At 47.5% G+C, this 11,016-nt stretch overlaps 1 pseudogene; it reads left to right on the top strand.

Moving 5' to 3' along the window:
- Positions 1–8,869: 8,869 nt before the first annotated feature.
- Positions 8,870–10,746, top strand: LOC129524263 (uncharacterized; annotated as a pseudogene).
- Positions 10,747–11,016: the final 270 nt, after the last annotated feature.

Here is an 11,016-nt window from a genome sequence, read left to right on the forward strand (position 1 = left end):
AGAGTTTTGCTCCTGTCGCCCAGGCTGGAGTGCAGTGGTGTGATCTCACCACACTACAACCTGCGCCTCCCAGGTTCCAGTGATTCTGCCTCAGCCTCTGGAGTAACTGGGATTACAGGTGGCTGCCACCACGCCTGGCTAATTTTTTTGTATTTTTAGTAGAGACAGGGTTTCGCCATGTTGGGCAGGCTGGTCTTGAACTCCTGACCTCAGGTGATCCGACTGGCTCCGCCTCCCAAAGTTCTGGGATTACATGAGCCACTGTGCTTGGCCACGATGAAAGGTTTTGTGTGGAGAGCATGTACATGCCTTTCTGGGAAAACAGTCCACAGCTCTTATTCTCAGCAGGCTTCACGGTCAAAAAAGGTTAGAACTCTTGCTACAGAGCTGTGGAAGCAGCTAGGTGAGGGGCCTGCCAAGGGCACTCTGGGCACTACCTGGGCACTCTCGAGCCCATCATCCCCTAGGCAGGCTGCACTGCTTGGTATTTGCAGAGCTGAGGGGGTGGGGCATGTGGGGACTGTGAAATCGCCCTGAGATGACCCACAGTCCTCAGCTGGGAAGTGAGCGGTGCATCTCCTGCAGCGTCCTCCATCCCTAGAGCCATGGGGCCAGGAGAACTGGCCCTTGCAGCAAGAGAAAAGCCTATTATTGATTCCCTCCCTAGCCATGTAGACAGTGAACCAAGACACTCATATCAGGTAAATGCCTTGTTCTCTGTTATCAAGGTAACCAGTAGGCATTCCCAGATACAGTGAAGGTCCTCACACCAAGATATGCACCTGGCCACCTGAGGAAAGAGAAAGGACTATCTGAGGGGATGGGGCTGAGCTGGGTGTGGAGTGGTCCTTGTGGGTCTTGGAGAGTGGGAGGGGGAGCAGCATGAGCCAGGCCTCGAGGCAGAAGGACAACCAGGAGACAGCCTGGAAAAAGTGCTGGACCCACAAGGGCTCAAGGCTGGCCAGAGGGGAGGTGGGATAGGCTGTAAAGTCCTGAGGTCTGAAGATTGGCCCTGGCAGGAAGAAACCAGGCAAGGTGGGGTGTTACCTACACCCTCGGGGCCAGATGCAGGCCAGAGCCAGCCAATTACCAGGCCCTTAGGGAGGTGTGAGCCCCTTGAAATGATGCAAGGTTTTTGTTTTTGTTTTGGAGATGGAGTTTCGCTCTTGTCACACAGGCTGGCACCTTTGCCCAGAGCAGGCACCAAGACTTCTGGCTCTGGGTGTGACATCAGTCTGGGTAAAAGCCCCAGCCCCCACCAGGACCACCTACCCCCTAGACTACTTCAGGTGCTGAGCCCAAGCCAGGGGCAGGAAGCTAAACTGATGCCTAGGGTAATCCCAACAAAGTCCCTGGTTCCCCGCAGCTATGGGGCTGATGGGGAATTACAGCCCAAACCCCAGATGCTGGCTCTCAAACTAACACTGAGCCCTCAGTGCCCACAGGGAGATACAATCAGCGCACTTTCATGATGGGGAAATGGGATCAGAGAAGTGCAACAGCCTTGCCCAATGCCCCAGACCAGGGCTCCAGGCCCAGAGTGTTATTTTGTCACTGTGTTCAGAGGGCAGCAGCTGCTGTGATGTACCCACCTGAGCCTGGCAGCTTTCTCCAACTTTGGAAGCCCAGGAGCATGGCCCCTGTCCACAGATGCACCTGGCATGAGGCGTGCCCAGAGGGACAGAGGCAGATGAGTTTCGTCTCCTCCACTGGATTGTGAGGGCCTAGAAGGAGACAAGGGTCTGCTTGAGAAGGCAGTGAATAGCAAGCAACCTGAGGCAGTGCCCCTCTGGATGGATGCACAGTGCCTGGATGGAAACTGGCTCAGACAGAGCTCAGTTCTGCAGGTCCCTGAGGCATGGAGAGTTCACAGCTACCAAGTGTAGGAGTCTGGATTCAAAGCCAACGGCGTGACTCCAAAGTGCCTGCCCTAGCCCCTGGATCACGCTTGCAGGCCTATCAGATGCCCAGGCCAGCAGCACAGCCGGCAAAGGCCAGGGAAACTTGGGAAGCCTCAGAGCACCCCCAGGTATTCCAACCTAATCCTGGTACCCCGCCTCTCACCACCCTTCTTCCTGCTTTAACCTCAACCCCTACACAAAGCCTGGGCCACTTAATGTGGCATCAAACAGATGCCTCAATAAATCAGTCTAATCTTGAAAAAAAAAAGACTTAACAGATATACAATTGCACGTTAGAATGCTAAAGACCATAAACATATAACAACTTAAAGTACATATAAATTCAATATATATCCAATCATTGTAACTATGACACAGTAGAATATTAAAATACTATTTTCAAAATGTATACAAGCTTAATGTTCTATGTATTCAAACTACTTATTCAAAATACAAATCATCAACATAAATTGCCACTAATATTCAGTCCCTTCACAGGACACATGATTCACTGGGAGTTAATAAATTAGCAGCCAGCAGGCAGTGACACACAGCAAAAATGAAAACCAAGAGGTGAAATAGTTCTGAAATAAAGGTTTTAAAGCTAACCGAAATCACTGAATTACTAAGTCATTAGCACTAATTTTGAGCCAACTAACTAATTAATATGAGATGATACAATGTCCTATACTTTGGTAAATACAGACTATGTTGAAACAATGTCTGTAACGTGACTTGTAAAATGCTCCTGGCTTTACAAAGATGTGATTAAAATGTAGTAACACATGCTAAACCATTTCCCCCTGCAGAGCATGTGGTAAGTTTCATCAGTCACGTTAAGAGTCCAGAAGATAAAGGAAAAGGTCATGGATTTCGCTGAGAACTTACCAGAGTTGAACTCCCTCATTTTCCGTTCCCCAGCATTGGCAGGTTCTGGGACTGGTGGCTGTGGTGGCTCGTCGGTCTTTGTCTCTTAGAAGGTGGGGAATAATCATCATCTTGAAAAAGAAAAAATGGTCATTACTGAAGGAACCATCTTAGGTTACAGCCACCTCTGGGTCAATTCCCAACATTCAAAAGCTGAGCAGGGCTTTAAAGCTATCTTATTAATAATTATTTCTGTATTGAGAACTTCAGCATAGTTTTTTCTAGTTACATTTGAAATGTTATTCTTTTGGGATGTGCTCAAGTGAGTACTGTTTTTTCCTCTGCCTTGCTTCATTACTTTTTAGTTTCCTTCATTTGAATCATCATTGTAAGTCTCCCCTTCTCCTCAAATAACTTTCAAATTGCTGCCAAGAACTACGTTCTATCTTAAGGCTTTTGAGAAAAAACTTTCAATGAAGATAGCCGCCTAAAGTTATACAAATATAGAAGAAACAGGATAAAATAAAGCTTAGATTGGAAAAAATATTTAAGATTATACAAAATTCACGCATAAACAAGGGAAGCTGAGTAATTGCATGTTCAAATACTTTTAACAAGTGCAAAACATGTAGGCTTAAAGAAATAGAGCTGGCCAGGCATGGTGGTTCACGCCTGTAATTCCAACAGTTTGGGAGGCCGAGGCAGGCAGATAACTTGAGGTCAGGAATTCGAGACCAGCCTGGCCAACAGAGTGAAACCCTCTCTCTACTAAAAATACAAAAATTAGGCCAGGAGTGATGGCTCATGCCTGTGATCCCAGCACTTTGAGAGGCCGAGGTGGGTAGATCACCTGAGGTCAGGAGTTTGAGACCAGCCTAACCAACATAGGGAAACCCTGTCTCTACTAAAACTACAACATTAGCCGGGTGTGATGGCACATGCCTGTAATCCCAGCTACTCGGGAGGCTGAGGCAGGAGAATCCCTTGAACCCAAAAGGCAAAGATTGTGGTGAGCTGAGATTGTGCCATTGCACTCCAGCCTGGGCAAAAACAGCAAAACTCCGTCTCAAAAAATAAAAAAGAAAAAATTAGCCAGGCGTGGTGGCGCACGCCTGTAATCCCAGCTACTTGGGAGGCTGAGGCAGGAGAATCGCTTGAACCCAGGAGGCTGAAGTTGCGGTGAGCTGAGACTGCACCATTGCACTCCAGCCTGGGTAGCAGAGCAAGACCCTGTCTCCAAAAAAAAAAAAAAGAGAGAGAGAGAGAGAGAAAGAAAGAAAGAGGGCTACATTATTTATGAAACAGATACTGTTAACTCAGTCACCAGAAAGCCTGTGTATAAATGAGCAGTGAGATATTCAAGCACAGCACACACACACTTCTCAGGACAGCTGTCGTGAGAGTTCCATGCCCATTTCCTTCTGGATACATCAGCAACTCACTCTGCTATGATCCTGCAATACATCTCATGTTAGAATTAGAGACATTTGGGCCAGTCACAGTGGCTGACTCCTGTAATCCTAACACTTTGGGAAGCCGAGGCAGGCAGATCACCTAAGGTCAGGAGTTCGAGACCAGCCTGGCCAACATGGTGAAATGCTGTCTCTACCAAAAATACAAAAAATTAGCTGGGCATGGTGGTGCACGCCTGTAATCCCAGCTACTCGGGAGCCTGAGGCAGGAGAATCGCTTGAACCCGGGAGGTGGAGGTTGCAGTGAGCCGAGATCATGCCACTGCACTCCAGCATGGGGGACGGAGCAAGGCTCTGTCAAAAAAAAAAAAAAAAGCCAGAAAAAGAAAAAGAAAAAGAAAAAAGAACTAGAGACATCTGGATAAAATCAGCTGCCAGTCTCGCAAAGTGTCTGGTAACATCCTATTAAGATTGCTGCTTACACATCATCTATAAAATACTGAAAATATCATTTTAAGAAATTTTTTTTTATTTTGAGACAGAGTTTTGCTCGTTGCCCTGGCTGGAGTGCAATGCTGCGATCTCAGCTCACTGCAATCTCTGCCCCCTGGGTTCAAGCAATTCTCCTTCCTCAGCCTCTTGAGTAGCTGGGATTACAGGCATGCACCACCACACCTGGCTAATTTTGTATTTTCAGTTGAGACAGGGTTTCTCCATATTGGTCAGGCTGGTCTCGAACTCCTGACCTCAGGTGATCCACTGACCTTGGCCTCCCAAAGTGCTGGGATTACAAAGTGCTGGGATTACAGGGATATGGCAGAAGAAAACATGAGGATTTCACAGATTTAACATGCAAAAAGTCACTGGGTTCTCTAAGAAGTCTGGGATTCTTCTGCTGGAAAAATAAGTTTGTTGAGAAAAAATGAGTTGGAGGAGGCTGTTATTGAAGTGAAGCAGAATTGTTTTTACTAATCTGCTTATTACCCACTCTGTAGTGTGGAAACAAATTATTCATGCACAGGGTCCTCTTACTGTTCCTAGAATGCAGTGGAAACAGAACAGATTAGTTTTCCTCCCTCAGAACACAACCCCTAGAAACATCCTACCTCAGATGAGATATTGCCTAATTATTTTCAAAAAACAGTGAAACATCAAGGATGTAAATGTTTGCTGCAAAATAAATACATGCTAGAAACAGAAGCATCTGGGTTACAGCTATATTAGAGCTACATTTGTTCCCCTGTCACTGACATTAAAACAAAAATGTCCAATACAATCATTCACAGCGTGGGAGAGGGGAAGTTGAAGGATGGAAAGGCCAGGCATAAAAGGATTTCAGAATTTCCGTCCATAAGGAAGTGGCTTTGTGCACTGTCTGTTACTGCGTGCAAGGTGAAATTTGAAGAATGAAAACGTGCAGTAACAAGGGCTCCTTTGTCCAACTCACCTCTCCAGATACCAAGTTTCAGACATGTTGCATTTTAATTGAAAGGTTGATATAATTTTTTTTAAAGAACACTTGTGGTGTTTGAAGTGACAAAGGCTGCTGTGACAAAAAAGCAGGGAAAGGGAATTTTTTTTAAAAGCAAACAACAACAACAAAAACCCCACAGAAAAGCAAACAACAAACAAACAAAAAACAGAGGAAGAAGTCGAACACCCTGGGCTGTGACTACTTCCAGGAAGGGGCTACAAGGGGCAGTTGGAAATTCTATTTGTTTTGCAACTGTGGGTTTTCTGGCCTGCTTCCTTTCTAAAGTATATTACTCTGCTTTTGGTTCATGAAGTTATCCATTTCTGTTTTCTGGAACAGCTACGTATTTTCTTTATCTATCATCTATCTATCTATTTACCATCTATCTTTTCTACCTTTCGCTATCAAGAGCTTGGGTCAAGCAGGATAGAATTCCAGTGTATGTTCACTCTACCATTTAAAACAAGAGCTCTTGTAGGCATTCTCCATCACATCATAAACCTGAGCTTTCTAAAACAGGGTGTGGCAAACTACCATGCATGGACCATGTCTGACACAGTCTGCGTTTGTAAATAAAATTGTAATGGGACACAGCCAATACATGTGTTACATAATGTCTCCGGCTACTTTCATGGTATAATGGAAGAGCTGAGTCATTGAGAGAGAGACCATATGGCTTGGAAAACTTAAAATATTTAACTTGCAGAAAATACTTGCAGAAAATACTTGCTGACTCTTGTTTTAAAAGATCTCTGTTTAGAATGCTACTTATTGCGTTCTGGATAGAATCACAACTCTTTACCACAATCGACACAGCTTCAGCCCTGCTTCTATATCCAGCCTCATCTATTTCTGCTCCTCCTCCTTATTTTCCTTCTGGCCATGCTGATGGATTGTCAGCTTCCCAGATGTGCGAGAATCTCTCCTCCCTTCCCAACATTCTCATGCTCTCCCTCTGCCTCTCAAGAACTTCCTGCCCCATCTCTCATGACAAATCCTTTCTACATTCTTTAAGATGCAGCCCCTTTGCTCCTTCCTTAAGGATGTCTGTCTGGCTCTATTTTGGGTGACGTGCTCCTTCTGCATCTCCCAGAGCCAGCCTTTGTGTGTCAGCTACAACATTTCTTTGCATCTCTGTGTCATATATCACCAAATCTGCCTAAGCTTGCATGAGTCACTGCATGACAACTTCAGACTCCACCAGCATTGTCCCCACTAACCACAAGGCTTAGACATTCGTCCAGTATGCTCGGGGTTGTGGGGTGGTAGCAGTAACCAGCTGGTGACCATCATTTCTTACATCAGAATCAAATCTATAGAACTCTGCCATTCATAAGTATTTGGAGTTTAAAATTAGCATAAAGATTTTCCTTAAAATAAGAACAAATGGCTTGAGTAGGCTTTTGGAACATAGGATGTTTCCACTGGTTCATTTCTGTGTTCAATATTCCCACATGAATCTAAACACGACTCTGCTCTTAGTAGCTATGTGACCCTGGGAAAGTCACTCAATCTCCCTCAGCTAAATTTTGTTGTGTGAGTAATGAGGAGAGAGTTGTGATTTGTATTTAGTGAATAATAACAAACAAAAGGCATTTAGCTTTCTGGAACCTGGTATGTAGTAGAACCTCATGAAATACTAGCTCTGTTGATAAAACTAGACTGAAAGAAGCTTTCAAAGTCAACAACAGTTTGAGGAAGTGAAGGACGTAGAGGAGAAGTTGCTGCTGCAGCCTGTAGCTCCTGGAAGCCCGTTTTGTCAATGATTTAGCAGGAATGCATTACCCTTCCACGAGGAGGCACTGCCCACAGAAACCAAGGCCATAATTTGAAGACAAACATGTCTTAATAGCCTTTATATTACGTAATAGTGTAATACAAATAATAATTTATTATTAGTAATAATGTGAAATTATTTACAGTACCCTAACCATAAACCTAACCCTAACCCTAAACCCTAAACCTCAACCCCAACCCGAACCACAACCACTAATCCTAACCCTAAACCAACACTAACCCTAACCCTAACCCTGAAACCGAACCCCAACCTCTAACCCAAACCCTACCCTAACACTACCCTAACCCTAACCCCTAACACTAACCCCCTAACCCCAACGCATAACCCTAACCCAACCCGAACCCAAACCCTAACCCTAACCCTATACACTACCACTAACCCTAACATTAACCACTAACCCTAACCCTAACCACCCTAACAAACCTAAACCTAACACTAGCCCTAGCCATAGCCCTAGCCCAAACGCTAACCCCAACCCCAAACACTAACCCTAACCCCTAACCCCAACCCTACCCAAACCCTAACCCTAACCTAAACCTAACCCTTAACCCTAACCCTTAACCCTCACACTTAACCCTAACCCTACCCTAACCCTAACCCTTAACCCTAACCCTTAACAATAACACTTAACCCTAACCCTAACCCTACCCTAACCCTAACCCTAACCCTAAACCGTAAACCCTAACCCTAACCCTAAACCAACCCTAACCCTAACCCCTAACCCTTAACCCTAACCCCTAACACTAACCCCTAACTTAACCTAAACCTAACCCTACCCTAAACCTAACCCTTAACCCTAACCCTTAAACCTAACACTAAACCGTAACCCTAACCCTACCCTAACCCTAACCCTAAACCGTAAACCCTAACCCTAACCCTAACCCAACCCTAACCCTAACCCCTAACCCTTAACCCTAATCCCTAACCCTAACCCCTAACCTTAACCTAACACTAACCCTACCCTAACCCTAACACCTAACCCTAACCCCAACCCCTAACCCCAACCCTAACCCCTAACCCCAAACCCTAAACCCTAACACTAACCTTAACCCCTAACCCCTAACCCTACCCTAACCCCAACCCTAACCCCTAACCCCTAACCCCAACCCTACCCTAACCCTAAACCCTAAACCCTAAACCCCAACCCCAACCCTAAACCGTAACCCTAACCCTAACCCTACATGAGTAATATGACTGTTATATTTTGGGTGTCATGTGTGCATTAGGAATGCTGCATTGGTGTTCCGACGCTGCAGTTGGTCCCTGCAATGCAGCCCCTCGCCTTGCCTTGGGAGAATCTCGGTGCACAGGATTCAGAGAGGCTTTTGCTTTCCCGTTTTCCACACTGAACCGTTCTAACTGATCTCTGACCTTGATTATTCAGGGCTGCAACCGGGAAAGATTTTATTCACCGTTGATGCGGCCCCGAGTTGTCCCAAAGCCAGGCAGTGCCCCCAACGTCTGTGCTGAGGAGAATGCTGCTCCGTCTTTATGGTGCCCCCAAGGTCAGTGCTGAGCAGAACGCAGCTCCGCCCTCGCGGTGCCCTCAGTCCGCCCGCCCGGGTCTGACCTGGGAAGAACTCTGCTCCGCCTTCGCAGTACCCCCGAAGTCTGTGCAGAGGACAACGCAGCTCCTCCCTCGCGATGCTCTCCGGGTTTGCGCTGAGGAGAACGCAACTCCGCCCTCGCAAAGGCGGCGTGCCGCGCCGGCGCAGGCGCAGAGAGGCACGGCACGCCGGCGCAGGTGCACAGAGGCGTGGCGCGGCGCTGCTGGGGAGACGCGGCGCAGGGCATAGACGCACGCCGGCGCGTCTCCGGAGGGGAGGGGTCGCTGGGCGGGCGGGAGTGAGGCGCGGCGCAGGCGCAGAGACGCACGTCGCTAGGCTGAGGGTGGCGGGGCGTGTTGCAGGCGCACAGTCGCACGCCGCCGGGCGGGGAGCGCGGGGGTGGCGCGGTGCATGCGCAGAGACACATGTCCCCGGCGGCGCGGCGCAGAGACGGGTGGAACCTGAGTAATCTGAAAAGCCCGGTTTGGGCGCCCCCTGCTTGCAGCCGCGCACTAAAGGACCCGCTTGCCCACGGTGCTGTGCCATTGCGCCCCCTACTGGCGACTAGGGCAACTGCAGGGCCCTCTTGCTTACAGTGGTGTCCAGCGCCCCCTGCTGGCGCCGGGGCACGGCAGGGCTCTCTTGCTCGCAGTATAGTGGTGGCACGCCGCCTGCTGGCAGCTAGGGACATTGCAGGGCCCTCTTGCTCACATTGTAGTGGCAGCACACCCGCCTGCTGGCAGCTGGGGACACTGCCGGGCCCTCTTGCTGCAAGTGTAGTGGCGGCTGGCTCCCGTGCTGGCAGCTGGGGACACTGCCGGGCCCTCTTGCTGGCATTGCCGAGGCTGCACGCCACATGCAGGCAGATGGGGACTAGGCAGGGCCCTCTTGCTCCCGGTGTGAAGGCTGGCGTCCCCTACTGGCCGCCTCCTACACCACTTAAAGTCAGAGCGCCAGTTATTAATCCCCATCAGTTCTGTAAATTAAAACTGAAAAGGAGCTATGACTGGGGAGAGCTGATGTCCCAGTTATTAACTTGGAAGAAAGCTTTTCACCAAGAGGCAGTACAAAGATGGAAGATAACTTCATTGAAAAGAAATACAGTGTAAAGAGCTTATTGTAGAAAAATAGGGAGGAGTGGGCTGATAGTGCATGAAAACAGCCTAAGAGTCCTGTGCAGGGAATTTTATTTTGGACTTCTTCACATTCCTGCCTCTGTCTCAAGTATCCGCCTGTTTTCTTTGGTTTTCCTGCTACTGCCTTAGGTCCCCGACTTGCCCCACTTAGGCTTGTGGGACCTCCTCACTGTTGATTGAGGTACATGTGTGGTGATCAATCCGAATCCACTCTGGCACCAGCCTCCTTCCCGCCATCCCAGGCAGGCTGACAGCGGTCACGTTTGTATCTACTGCAGCTGCCTGTTTTGAATGTCTTTCTCTGCCCTAATCTGTACTTACGGTGCCAGGTTTCTCTTAAGAATGTCCCCTTTGTCCTTCTTATCAGCATGTAGCTAGCAATATTCTGACATTTTTATTGCAGAGTGAATGATGATTGGGGCATCTTAAGAGAAGTTCTAGGGTGTTTCTGCATAGGTACCTCTTCTCCTTCCTAACCGCAATTGACAAGTGCCCATCCACTCCAGCACTAGAGATGCTACTAATATGTGCATTTTTGGTGGTCCCTCCAGGTGAGCCTTCACAGACTTTCCCTTTTCCAGGAGCTCCCCCTCCTGTTCATGTCTAGCTAGCTATCTACTCTAACAGAGCCCACTATCCTGTGTCTTTCCCAAAAATAGTGAGGGAATGATTAATTGGAAACCATAAGAAATGATATGCATGTAGATGAAAACCTTACAACTTACACAAATAATCACTCAAAATCATCCTTACACTAAAAGTGCAAAACTATACAATTTCTAGATGAAACTATAGAGGAAAAGCTATGTGCCTTTGCGTTTGGTAATGAATTTTAACAAATGACATAGAAGGTTGATATACACAGAAGAAATGACAATGTG

This window comes from Gorilla gorilla, chromosome 7 (genome assembly GCF_029281585.2).
Source record: "Gorilla gorilla gorilla isolate KB3781 chromosome 7, NHGRI_mGorGor1-v2.1_pri, whole genome shotgun sequence".
NCBI classification, from domain to species: Eukaryota; Metazoa; Chordata; class Mammalia; order Primates; family Hominidae; genus Gorilla; species Gorilla gorilla.